The 14274-nt window shown below is 39.0% G+C and overlaps 1 protein-coding gene across 1 annotated transcript in view; it reads left to right on the top strand.

The window, feature by feature from the left end:
- Positions 1 to 14274, top strand: part of LOC128018109 (dematin) — a 31863-nt gene that overhangs the window by 4843 nt on the left and 12746 nt on the right. Inside the window, exon 2 of the mRNA XM_052603482.1 lies at positions 13656 to 13716. The gene's annotated coding sequence lies outside the window, so the exon portion shown is untranslated. The remainder of the gene's footprint in view (positions 1 to 13655; positions 13717 to 14274) is intronic.

Here is a 14274-nt window from a genome sequence, read left to right as displayed (position 1 = left end):
TAGTTTGCTGGTTGCAGACTATTGGGTATTTTCGATGAGTCGGAAAGGCAGTTACTGTCTTATTGAGTCATTGAATTATTCACTCAACCAATTTATTCAAAAGTTGATTTACACAACACAACACTTTTGTGTTTGGCAGGGTTTTCCTATGACTTTGTTTGAAATTAGTTACTCAACATTTGCATCACACTCTGCTGTGTCCTATTGTTTTTCTCTATAAATAACTTGAAACGCAAAACTCAAGTTAGAAGAAGTTAATCTTTTTTAATTGCACCACCTTACAGATTACATTCTACAAAAGAACAAAAGGGGCTGTTCACACAGAATGTGCTGTGTTTCAATGCGCAGTTTTGCCAATGCTTTTTCGAAACATGCGCTAGTCAGATATTTTTTGACACTTTTCCTCGTCTTTTGTGCATGACACCTGTTAAAATGCAGTTCTCAAGTTAAAGCTGTTCAACTTTTACAAAATAAAAAAATTCTGCATATTCAACACATTCTATGGAAATGGCCATAAAGAAAGTATATGCTCATGCAGGCCTGTATACAGTATATAAACCATCTTAACCACAGATATTCTCTTAAATAAGGCTCTTTCTTTCTATACGGTATCCTTGGTATCCCGTGGTGCTGTTGGCCGGAGGTCTGTAATGTGTTTCAGTGTTTTATGCCCCGTCCTGCTGCCAGTACAGCAATCTAACACAATAAAGCCAAAATGGATGCTTCCATAAACACCCATCCGTTGAGCCATTAGCTTTCAAATCTGCACTCATGTTTCAGTTTTGTCTCATAAAAAATTTGACAGAAAAAAAACGCGCACATATCAACATTGCTGCCAACACACTTAAAGCAGCTGTCCTTGAATTAAATATCATAGCTAAATAGTTTTTCACATGTATATATACACAAAAGAACAACACGCTCATGAACACATGGACTCAAACACCAAGGCATCATCAAATAAATCTATACAGAGTGCCGCTCATGGGCAACAGCACAATGGCTGGGCTCGAAACACTTAATCCTTGTGTAAATGTGTCTGTGTGTGTGTGTGTGCGTGTGTGTGAAAGAGAGAGATGGCTTGCACTTCACAAAACCAGGCCCACACACATGCACCAGCCTGCTGTCTGCAATAACATTAATTGTTATGAAGGCATTCAAAGCCTGGTCATCTAGTGCCTGAACAAGAGCATTGTTTATTGTTGTATCCATCAATCAAATTAAATGCATGCTTTACGAGTCTCTACAGACATTATATAACAACAAAACATAATAATTAGCATGTTTGTGAAGGGATGCATGAATCCCTGTTCTATACCTATAATGATTCTTAGTTATTTGATGCCTAATAAAGGATGAATGGTTGACATTAAAATTTTGCCTAACAGACAGTCACCACTCATCTTTTCTTTAGGAAATGTGGAACTTTATGAATCTAAAGTTCCATCTGCTGCTAACAGAGCAATAGGCTTCAAAGATACTCTGTGACAGTAATTATTACAGATTATCAGTGATGATATCCTATTAATGACTGATTTTGAGCTATGCTAGTAAAGATGTCAACTCCATCTCTTTGCACAGACCACTCAATATCCTTGTTTTCACTCAATATCCTGTTAATCTTGAGTACCTATAGAGTAGTCCTGCATCCTTCATAACTCCAAAAAGTCTTTAGTTTTATTATATTCATAAGAGAAAGATAGTCTGTACCGATTTTTCCCGGAAAAACACGACCGGCTGGAGGCGTGACGTGTGGGCGGAGCTAAAGAATCACGAGCACCAGTAGGCTTTTGCGTTGAGAGCGTTTGGAAGTTGTGACATTACCGTGAGGGAAAACCCATCCTCCAAAACAAACCATGGCTAACAGTCAGATTCAGCCGTTTATTTATGATCCAGAATCAGATCCAGAGGCTGAAATTTAACAAGAGCAGCATCAGCAATGTTGTTTACTTGATGTGCTTATGCGCCGATAGCTAAGTTAACAACACAGAGATATTTGAAGCAGTTTTACTCACCGCCTGTGGTTCCAACACTTCTTTTGTGACATTTCGCGACGCTCTCGCTATGATGAGTGAAGTCTGTTGTGCTCTCAGTGCTCTGCTATACGGGAGCGCGCGCTCTTCCGGCAGACGTGCCCTTAGGACCCATATAAGGAAATTCCGCTCCATCTAACGTCACACAGAGCCATACTCGAAAAAAACTTTCCGAAACTTGTGACAAACCGGAAGGAGTATTTTTGGAACAAAAATACTCCTTAAAACGTACAACTTAATTTTTGAAACTTTGTCCATGTTTAGCATGGGAATCCAACTCTTTAACAGTGTAAAAAACTCAGTATGCATGAAATAGCATTTCACCCCCCCTTTAACATTCATATTCATCTTTTTTTTTTTATATTAATGGCAAAGTAGTACACTATATGGACAGATTGGGACCTATTAATCACTGAATTCATTTGTTTCAGTCAGAATTATTGCCACAGGTGGATAAAATCAAGCACCTAGCATGCAGTTTGCATTTACAAACATTTGTGAAGAAAATGTGATGTTCTGAAGAGCTCAGGGAATTCAAGTGTGGTTGTAGGATGCAATCTTTCCTGCAGTAAGTCAATTCATGAAATTTTATCACTGTTATATATTCCACGGTCAATTGTTGGTGGTATTAGAAAGTGGAAGCATATAGGAACAACAACAACTCAGCCAGAAAGCATAAGACCATGTAAAGTCACAGAGTGGGATCACCGAGTGCTAAGGCGCATGATGCTTGAGAGTCACCAACGACATGCTGATTGCATAGATGAAGACTTCCAAACTTCAACTGACATTGATATCAGCAAAAAAAAAAAACTGTGTGATGGGAGCTTCATGAATGGGTTTCAGTGTTTCCGGCAGGATTTTGTGAGACTGCGGTGGATGGTCCTCGATCCCTCTAGTTTAGGGGCATGTCCCCCTGTGAGAAAACTTTGTATATTTTAAATTTAAATAAATAAATCAGGTGCACTTTGAGAGTTCAAAATTAAGAGCTCCAGCACAGGTTCAGTGTGCAAACTAAAATAAATAAGCTGGTGAATGTACTTGTTTTTTTAAATTTAAAGGAGACTCATCCCTCTTTTTAGTTATGATATAGTGTCTCAGTCTCACTGGTGAATTTGGAATCCGAACAAATTAGAGTAAAATCATAATAATATTATATTATTATTCCTATGACAGTAATAGCCATATATTGTAAAACAATTGCACTGTGAAATAAATAAATATTTTTTTCAGGTATATTATTTTACCTTACGCTAATTTAGGAAATTGCAATACATTTGTCTTAATTTCTATACTTGCAAGCCAGGCCTAAAACTAACTTTCACATCTGCCAGTGGCTGGTGACTGACTGGCAGACATAAATATTTTTCCTTGCCATGAAACTGTTTTTGCAAAAAACAGGCAGTGGCAACTACTAAAAAAACTTAACATGTTTGATAATAATAATAATAAAAAATAAATAAAAAGCCATTTGAAATTCCGAACGTGATTACGAAATCACAATTTAAAAAAAGATAAAACATACATGAAACAAAAAAGGACAGGCTGAATGAGAATGCAACTTCACTCTCTGACAGCAGGTGGCACTCATAGATCAGCAGTTATAAGAGGGGAAAAATGCCATCAAAACTTTTGTGAAGTCAGTTCCCTTCAGAAATACATTAATATAAACCCCAACTATAATATTTATACTTTTCTTCCAAACAGTGAACTTGCTGTACCTAACAGTATTTTCTCTGTGCGTGTCTGTTAATTTGAGGTCATGGTTGCAAGAGATAATCCCTTGAGCTTTTATTTTGGCAGAAAACTCCAGCTTCTGTGAAAACAGGTTTTCAAACATTACTAATTAAATGAAATACTGTAAACATTTGCCCATTCAAATTTTGAGAATTATGCAAATGTGAAAATAAAGCATAACTGGGACCGTTGCGTTCCCAAATGCGCGCTAAACTCAAAGCAGAGTCACTGCAGTCACTGTGAACTGAGCCGCTCTGAGATGTGGAAAACACCGGATCACAAGCCGATCACGTGTCCCGCCACAGTCTAGTCAATGAATGGAATCACTGGGTTTTCATGACCAAGCAACTGCATGCAAGCCTAATTTTACCAAGTACAAGGCTATGCGTTGGATAGAGTGGTGTAAAGCTAGGCCCAAGACATGATTGGATGAGTTTGGTATGGAGGAACTTGACTGTCCTACACAGATCCCTACCCTCAGCCCCACCAACATTATTGGAATTAACGGGAATGGGGATTGTGAAGGAGGCCTTCTCGTCTAACATCAGGGCTTGACCACACAAACTGGATGAATGGGCAAAAATTCCCAAAGAAACACTGCAAAATCTTATGGAAAGCCTTCCTAGAAGAGTGGAAGCTGCTGTAGCTGTGAAGTATGGAACAACTCAATATTAACGTCTGTATTTAGAATGAAAGGTCATTAAAGTCCCAGTTGGTGTAATGGTCAGGTGTCCCAATACTTTCTCTCATACAGTGTGCTTTCTGTCAGGATTGGACCTGTTGTCACGTGTGTCAGTTTCCTGTTTTTCTTTATTTGGTCCGTTTCCTTTCCTTGTTTAGTTTGATCAATAATTGCTTCCCCGCACCTGTCAGTCCCTTATTATCCTGCCTTTAAAACCCAAATCCTTTCAGTTCAATTTTGTTGGGTTTACCAGTCAAGTACATGTTTCTTTCTCCTGTTCTCAATGGCTATGTTTACATGCACCCAAATAAGCCATTTGTAATCGGATTGACGGCTCAATCGGATTGAAAAACGTTCATATAAACACTTAAATCGATCCGATTGAGCTTGATCCAGATGAAATTTCGATCAAATAGAAGGGGGTGGTTTATTCCTCTTCTAATATGGTTGAGTGTGCAGGTAAACACTCGAACGGATTGAACCATGAAACTGAAAGGACATATAAACCAGCACATCGACCGGATCACTTTATTTAGCGTTCATGTAAACACTACAATCAGATTCAACAATCGTAATGAATTCAGTCCGATTGAACCAAAAACTGTGCATGTAAACGTAGCCAATGTTGGTTTTACCACTGTGTTGGATTAATAAAGACTCTTTTCAATTATCCTCGGCTCTGTGTTCCTTCCGGCAGCGTAGTGTGACTCTTTCATGCAGTACAATTTTTTATTTGACCTTTAAATAACATTAATACCTTGTTAATTCAAATTGTCTATTCTATACCAAGATCAAAGCAGCTTACAAGCCAACCAGCTCTCACCCGCGGCTGACTGCACAAAACCTTCAGTGCTCCTCTGTTATTGCTGCAAGATTGCTGTTTAAGACAGCATGGAATGTAAAATGAATTTTACATGGGAAATAATTTGGGGGATGGGACTTGATTTCGATCATCAGTATTTGAATGAATTTTGAAAAGTGGTCTGTGATATTATTGCCAATTTTGCCCCACGTGTTTGGCCTGGGTTACATGAGCAGAAAATTCATTTCTGAGGTGGAGACTGTTACATGAAAGCAAAGCAAACATCTGTTTCCCACTCTTTCCCTCATTTGCTTCTTGTCCTCTCTCCACTCTCTGCTCACAATACAAAGTAGCAAAAAGGCCAATAAAAGCATGCGTCTCTGTGTAAAGCGTGACTAGATTGATCTTGTTCAGATGTGTGGACTGAGAAGTCTCGTTTTCCATAGCAACCGATCTGATGTTACATAATGCAGTAGGAATAAGAAGAGGAAAGAGAGATCTTGCTGGTTTAATGTGGGAGATGCAGCAGGATATTTTTAGGATTCTCGTGTTCTTTCTCCTCTCTTGCAGTGTAAGTGATGCGCTGAGGACACAGATGAGGATGGGTACAGGACACACACTGACAGGATTTATCTGTTTTTTGGTGAATGTTGACTTGTGCTTGCTGTCATAAACATGTCACCAATGTGAACATAAAAATAAGCACATCTTACCTATGATTCATCTGTCCAATGAACTCCAGTGACTCCACATTGCCTCATATTAGTACAGTGAAACACAAGTCACATTTTAGTATGATTACATTATTATTACACAGGGAAGCATGTTATATTAGTACCATATCAGTTATTAGATGATACTAGAGTTTTTGTAATTTATCAGTATTAGTTTATACTGTGTATTTAAAGGGAAAGTTCACCCAAAAATGAAAATTGCCCCATGATTTACTTACTGTCCTCTTTTTCTTCTTCTTTTTTTCAGACAAATGCAATCACAGTTTTATTAAAAAATGTCTTGGCTCTTCCAAGCTTTACAATGGCAGTGAATGGGGGTCAAGATTTCAAAGCACAATAAAGTGCATCCATCCATCATAAAAAGTACTCCACACAACCCCAGGCAGTTAATAAAGGCCTCCTGAAGTGAATTGATGCACTTGTGTAATAAAAATATCCAAATTTATAACTTTAGCATATTCTCTCCAGAGCTTACTCTACACCCACGTCCTTCAGGAGGCCTTTATTAACCCCCCAGAGCCATGTGGACCACTTTTATGATGAATGCACTTATATCGGATGCACTTTATTGGGCTTTAAAATCTGGACCCCAATTCACTGCCATTGTAAAGTTTGGAAGAGCCAGGAGATTTTTTTATATAATTCTGTATTTGTCTGAAAGTAGAAAGTCATACACACCTAGGATGCCTTGAGGGGTGAGTAAATAATTTGGTAATCTCATTTTTGGGTGAATTATCCATTAAATTGTGATACTAATTTTTATTCTTAACATTTAGATTACCATCGGCTTACATTTATTTGAGCTATAATCTTTAATAACACTAAGTATAACAATGTTAAATGTATCTTTAGCAAATTCATATTTTTTATTTAACTATAATATGATGCTTACATTTACAAGTGGTGTTAAAAACAACTGATTTTATTCTTTAACTTATCTATTTTGTGATTTGTTTAGATTATTGTAAATTAAATAAAAAAAGCTAATTCATAATATATAGCATTACTATATATACTATATACTATATAAATAATACTAAAATAACACTGTAAATGTGTGTGTGTATGTGTGTGTGTGTATGTATGTATGTATATATGTATGTATATATATATATATATATATATAATTTATTTTTTTATGTTTGTCATCTAAGGTATTATATTGCTTAATTTCAATAACTGAAAATACTTTTCATTTGTAACCAACAATGGTTATCGGCCATAATATGAAAATAATATTAGCCTGAAATGTAATATATCTATGTATATATTATGCATCTCTAACATAACTTTAAAATTATCTTAAAAGCTGAAAGTCTGAAAGATGGATTACAAACATCTCTAACATAACTTTAAAATTATCTTAAAAGCTGAAAGTCTGAAAGATGGATTACAAACAGACAAGAAAGATAGATCCACTCGCATTTTCTTCTGAAAATGTAAAAATCTACTTTTATTTATTTATTTTTTTAAAACCCAAATAACAGCTAATAATGAAAAGCTGTGTAGGCTATATAAACTGATCTGTAGGTTTGTAAAACTTTTTCTCCATGAGTCAAGGGGACATGCTGAACTGGCATTGGTCTTGGAAAGCATCTCTCATCTTTCTTAGAGGTTGTCTGCTGTTTTCTCTCCAGAGACAAGACTTGATTTTCCACTAGATAGGAGAGCACAGGGAAAATCGTCTAAGGTTACGTATGTAACCCTGGTTCCTCGAAGGAACGAGACGCTGCGTCGAGAACGATTGGGGAACGCCCCCAACGTGACGTCTCTGAATTATGTGTGTAATCAGTCCAATGGATGGGCGAGACGTCATAGGTGGGTGACGTCAGAGACTAGGAAGCATAAAAGCCGGAGAGACACAGCCGGCACCAGCCTCAAAGGATGAAGCAAGCGCTGGCCAGAGATGCTGGAAGTGTGGCACTGTGACACAGCGTCTCGTTCCTTCGAGGAACCAGGGTTACATACGTAACCTTAGACATTCCTCTTCAGGAACTCGAGCTGCGTCGAGAACGATTGGGGACAATAATGGCCACGCCGCCAGACTTACAAATCTCTGCCAGTGTGGGAAACTGCACAACTAGGACGAGAGAACAGAGGGGCCTGGAGCGGCTTGTAAATCTAGACCGTAAAATCTTACAAAGGTCAAGGGCGGGGACCACCCCGCAGCCTCGCAGATGTCACGCATAGAGACACCTGCTAGGAAGGCCTTGGAGGCCGCCACACTTCTAGTGGAGTGAGCCTTGACCCCAAGGGGAGAGGGGAGGTCAGAGGACTCATATGCAAATAAATAGCATCTACTATCCACCGGCTGAGGGTCTGTTTGGTAGCAGGAAGACCTCTCTTAGGGGGACCATAACAAACAAACAACTGGTCGCCCTTCTCCACAGGGCAGCTCTGTGGACTTATGTGTCCAATGCTCGCACTGGACACATAAATTATTATTATTTTTTTTTATTATTAGAATTTTGTATACAAGTAAGAAAAGAAAAAACAGACAGGAAAAATATACAGAATAGAAACCACAAGCAAAATAGAACACATACACCAAAAAAAAAAAAAAAAAAAACAGGGCATATTTAAAAACAACAATAATTAAGTACACTGCTGCACCACTGACACTAGAATCTCAACACAAGTACTAAACAGAGATGGTAAAGGTGGTTGGCACTCTATGAGCTCCCTTGCTGGTCCAACTCAGTGTTATATTTGTCAAGGTGAGCCAAAAATGGCTCCCAAATATCTGAAAATTTATTAAGATTGTTGGACACATACAATTAAGCTTCTTCTGTTCTGGCTCCCTGAAAGGAGGAGGACTGAAGGCCTAAAGTAGGACAGGCCGTACTGGAGGCCTCAGCCTCAGCGCACCACGGTTGAAACATGTAACAACGGGGTGTCTGCCCTCTGACTGGCCACCGAGAGGGGCGTGGTAGGCTGCAATGGCCGCCACGTAGACCTTCAGGGTGGAGTGGGTCAACCCTGCGGAGAAACGGGCCTGCAGGAACTCCAGCACTGTACCAATCGGGCAGTTAACTGAGTCGAGCTGGCGGTCTCCACACCAAGAAGTGAAAAGTTTCCACCTCAAGGCATACAGTTTCCTCATAGAGGGAGCTCTGGATTGGACCCCCTCAGGGGCCACACCCATAACTTCCACAGCTCCGGGCGGAGGTGGACTATGGTGCCCTCAGCCTGTGAGAGGAGATCCCTCCCGAATTGAATCTCCCAGGGAGAGCCGTCTAGGAGGGAAATCATGAGAACCATACTCATCCCGGACAGAACGGGGCTACTAACAGTAGCCGGACTCCGTCCCGGCGCACTCTCTCCAGAACTCCCGGGAGCAGAGCAATCGGGGGAAAGGCGCACAGACGAAGCCTCGGCCACGTCTGTACCATGGCGTCCAGCCCCAGTGGAGCTGGATGAGTCAGAGAGAACCAGAGGGGACAGTGCGATGTCACTCGCGTCGCAAACAGGTCCACCTGAGCCTGGCCAAAAACTCTCCAAATCTGCTTCACCACCTCGGTGTGGAGCCGCCATTCCCTGGGCCTCGGCCCCTGCCTCGACAGGATGTCTGCTCCCATATTCATATGCCCAGGAGTGTGAACCGCTCTGAGCGAGAGGAATTTGTCCTGGGCCCACACAAGGATCTGGTATGCTAGTTTGTTTAGACGGTGTGAGTGCAGACCTCCTTGGTGGTTGTTGTAAGAGACCACCGCTGTGTTGTCGGTGCGCACCAACACATGGTGACAAACAACACTCAATAAAACTCACAAACGTAAAGTTCTTTGAACAGTACACACACACAGAGAGCGCTTGCTGAAGACAGAAAGGCTGGTGCCGGCTGTGTCTCTCTGGCTTTTATGCTTCCTGGTCTCTGATGTCACCCGCCTATGACGTCTCGCCCATCCATTGGACTGATTACACACATGATTCAGAGACGTCACGCTAGGGGCGTTCCCCAATCGTTCTCGACGCAGCTCAAGTTCCTGAAGAGGAACTAGCTATAAATAATCAGGGAGAATATCAGCTCTAGAACAAAAGCTGTGATAGGTGTGTTCATCCGTCTGTTCTGGAGGACACAGAGGTTTAGGAAATGTTAGATGTCAGACTGTGTTAGCTAAAATACAAAAGCACCACATTAGGTTTCTTACATACGTCTTCTTTAAAGGTGAGTGTGATGACTAAGATGTTCCCTGAAAGAACTGCAGCGTCACTGAGATTGTGTTGCGTTTGCTTTGTGCTGTAATGACAAACTCCCCTCCCCTCTTCTGACTGGTTCATGCTAGTGAAAACTGAATTAAATATGAATGAATCAATCTGATACACCAGTCATTTTCGAGGGTCAGCCAAAGTAGAAATAGTTCTTTAAAGTCAAGGCAAGGCAAGGGATAATTTACAAAATAATGTAAGTTAGGGCTTACTGTACATTATTTCTTGGTTATTTTTGCTCACTGTTGATTGTGATTTCTCGTTCCCTTTGGAAACATTAACTTTTCTTTTAAACTGAATTTAAATGAAAAATAAATAGAAAATGTAAAATGTAAAAACTGCCATAAAACAAGTAGTCTAGAGCTAAATATTTTTCTTTTTGAGAGATGCACGTTCTAGTGCAAGGCCAAAGTTCACGTGGCATGAATAACTGAGTGATTTTGAGCTGAGCCTGTGGATCAGTAACTATAACTGTCTGAAGAGAAAGCACTTTAGAGAGCACTTGTCATTCTCCTTCACATTTATTGTCTGTCAAAGAATATCATGTTTGCTTATGGAGTACTAAAATAAGCAGCTTTACTATGCTGAATATATGTTTCAACTACATTTTCAACATTTTTTAATTTACTCACCATCAGGCCGTCTGAGATGTAGATGAGTTGATCTTCATCAGAACCGATTTGGAGAAATGTAGCATCACATCACTTGCTCACCAACTGATCCTCTGCAGTGAATGGGTGCCATCAGAATAAGAGTCCAAACAGCTGATAAAAACATCACAATAATCCACAGGTAACCCACACTTCTCTTGTCCATCAATTAGTGTCTTTGTGAAGTAAAGAGCTGCATGTTTGTAATAAATTATAATCCATCATTAAAACCTCTTAAACTCTGCAGACCCGGTACCGGGTCCAAAAATAGCATGCAACATGTTCTCGTTTCATTTGCACACCCTTCCTTATAAGGGATTTGCCCATATATGGGTTCATTTGAAAGCTTAGAGTGTTTTCTTTACAAAGAATACCATTAATTGGGGTTTTATGATACATAAAGTAGTCAAATTAAGCTAAGAAATATATTTTCCCCCCCTACAAATTTCCGTCTAACGATTGCGAATAATTTTTCATAAGAATGTGTATTTAAAATATTTTTCACAAAACAGTCAAGTCATATATCACAAGAAAGCTCTTATTCTCAGGAATCTGATTATGTAGATCATTTTATTGTGTGACAATCACAGATCGAATGATCTTCAACAGAATCGCGATGTAACATTTCTCACCTCATTGCAAATTATTATTTATCCACTTCAGTCAGCCGCAAACAGCCACACATACCTATATACTCGATATAATCTTTTAGATTAGAATCTCTTCTTTCAAACAAGACCATTTTTACGTTTCTGCGTGCTTCCATTGCTGAGATATAAAGCGTTCTGTACAAGTGCGCAATAGAGGTCCAAAGCCCTGTGAGCGCTGACCAGACCTCTAACTCATATGATGCGCACTAAAGCCTTTCTCCTGCTTTACACATCTGATCTCTTTGTGAAGCGCTATTAGTCCTAATAGCTGTCACTCAAAAGCCGTCTGAACCAGTCAGAGGTGCGAATAGCCGCAACAGGGGGGTCACTTACTGCCCCGTCCTGTTTCCGTCCGGTGACGTCACAGAACTGCTGGCCGAAGGGAAATCGAGTGTTTGGCTGCTTCTAAACAAAGACCACGCGAGGGGGAAACTACACGCGGAAGAATCTCCGGATTAACAATGAATAATATTCATAATACAAGTTATGGAGGACCACCGTCGCCGTGGAGAGGTCAGGACGCGCATCTGGTAAGCGTATACGCGTGATACTTGCTTTTATACATTTCATTCTTTATTTTGAAGCCTCGAAGCTCCGCTAGCCATAAGCTTATCTGTTTATTTTCATAATTTTCATATTTGACCGCATTTCAGTGAATATACAGTAAACAGTACAGTATACTGGGTGGATGAACATAAATTAGTTTGTTGACGCTCCGAAGTTCGCGTTGAAGCTTCGGGGACGCGGATTTATCGCTGGTTTTGAATAATAACAAACAGACACGCTATAAATATGAAATATCATACATGCTTGAGACAGGCAAGGTCTCCCAATCTTTACATGATGCAGAATAGACATAAATGAAATGATATTAAGCTGGGGATTGTGGATTCTATTTAAGACTGTGACAGACCAGATATTTTAATAATTCTATGCATGTCGCTATTGCGCAATATCATTTATTCTATTTGAAAGACTGTTCAGAAAACACACACACAAAAAAGCACATTGTATTGAGATGGTTCATCATATGTGAAACAACATAAATAATACTATTTGTCACAAACAGCAGCTTTTTATGTAACTTCTGAGTGTTTTCTGTAAAATAATATACAGATATCACATTATTCCATACTGCAAGTGTGCAAAAGATGACTTCATACTTATTTAGACTAAAATTTTGTACAAAAATGGTATTATTCCTTCCTTCAGTTGGAATAGAATAACTTTTGCATAGATTAAGATAGAAAGAAATTTCTTTTTTCCTCTATTAGCTGACATGTGCTAGAAAAACATGAAATTGGTCTAAAGTTACTAGGCCCTTCATTGCCTGAGCTATACTATTTCAAACTTCAGTTTACACAAATAAAATAAAAAAGCGCCTTGTTTTTTTCCCTATTTATTATAACACAGACAGCATATATTGTCATTTTTATCAATTTCAACAGTGTTTTATGTAATTTCAAAGGGTTTCCTTTAAAATGATACCAAACTTTGTCATCTCACACTTTTGAATGTGAATAGGGAAGCATTCAAAATTAGGAAGGAAAATGAAAAACGGAAATCCCCAAAATAGCATTTGTGCTTAAGAGGTTAAGATGGTTTTAACTTCAAACCATTGATTCTAAAATCCTCTATCCTCTATCCATAATATTACTTTCTCCTCTGGTAAACTCATCTCTTGTAATTGAGGAGAGAAATATGCACAGATTAAGCACCATTAACAAACTGTCCATAACATTTCTAAACAAACATGTCAGTGGATTTTGATGTGAGAAGACAACAGGGGGTGGACTTTTTAACTGAAGGAAGCATTAATTCTTACAAACACACAGCTGTTTATCTCACTTCCTGTCTAGATTACTCCTGGATTATTGTGATGGTTTTTATCAGCTGTTTGGACTCTTGTTCTCATGGCACCCATTCACTGCAGAGGATCCACTGGTGAGCAAGCGATGCAACGCTACGTTTCTTCAAATCTGATGATGAAACAGTCTCATCTACATCTTGGATGGCCAGAGGCTAAGTAGATTTTCAGCAAATTGTGATTTCTGGGTGAACTATGCCTTCAACACTGAATTCAGTTCACCGGACAGATTTTGCTTGATGTTGGACTATCATGTTGTGATGAGAAATGAGATCCTGTATTTGGGTGTTTCAGGAATGGTGTTGGGACGAGGAGGCCCTGTAGATGTGTGTCATGAAGCTTCTCAACGCCTGTGGTAAGAGTTTCATCTTTTTCTCATCTTTTACCCCTTTTCTTTCACGGTGAGTCTGTGCCTCCTTCTCTTTACACTCTCTTCCCAAATTAAACATGGTTTGTTCTTTTATAGGAGACGTCAAGGATCCTCTAAAATAGGTGACATAAAAATAAAAACAAGTGAGATAATATTAACATAGATATGTTGAAATAGTCATGATAAATGTGTAAAGGAGTTTTCTCAATCAGTATTTTTGTTTTCAAATGAAGATAGCCAAGCAGCTTTAAAATATACATTAACTGAAGAAAGAAATTATATATGAATACTTTTCAGCATTGCTAAAGAAATAAAAAATTATATTTTGTTATATTAATTTATTTTATATGCATAATGGAATTTTTTTAACACCGCAAACATTGATTTAGTTTGGCATTGAAAGTGCTATTTAAATGATTATGTAAAAGAGGAAAGGGTTGGGATGATGCTTGCATTCCTGTGGCTCAGTGGTAGTGCATTGTGTTAGCAGCACAAAATGTCATAGGGTCAATTCCCAGGGAACATTCATTAATAGTTTTTTAG

This window comes from Carassius gibelio, chromosome A8, assembly GCF_023724105.1.
Source record: "Carassius gibelio isolate Cgi1373 ecotype wild population from Czech Republic chromosome A8, carGib1.2-hapl.c, whole genome shotgun sequence".
In the NCBI taxonomy this organism is placed as follows: Eukaryota; Metazoa; Chordata; class Actinopteri; order Cypriniformes; family Cyprinidae; genus Carassius; species Carassius gibelio.
The sequence above is the reverse complement of the archived record's forward strand: the minus strand, read 5'-3'. Positions and strand labels throughout refer to the sequence as shown.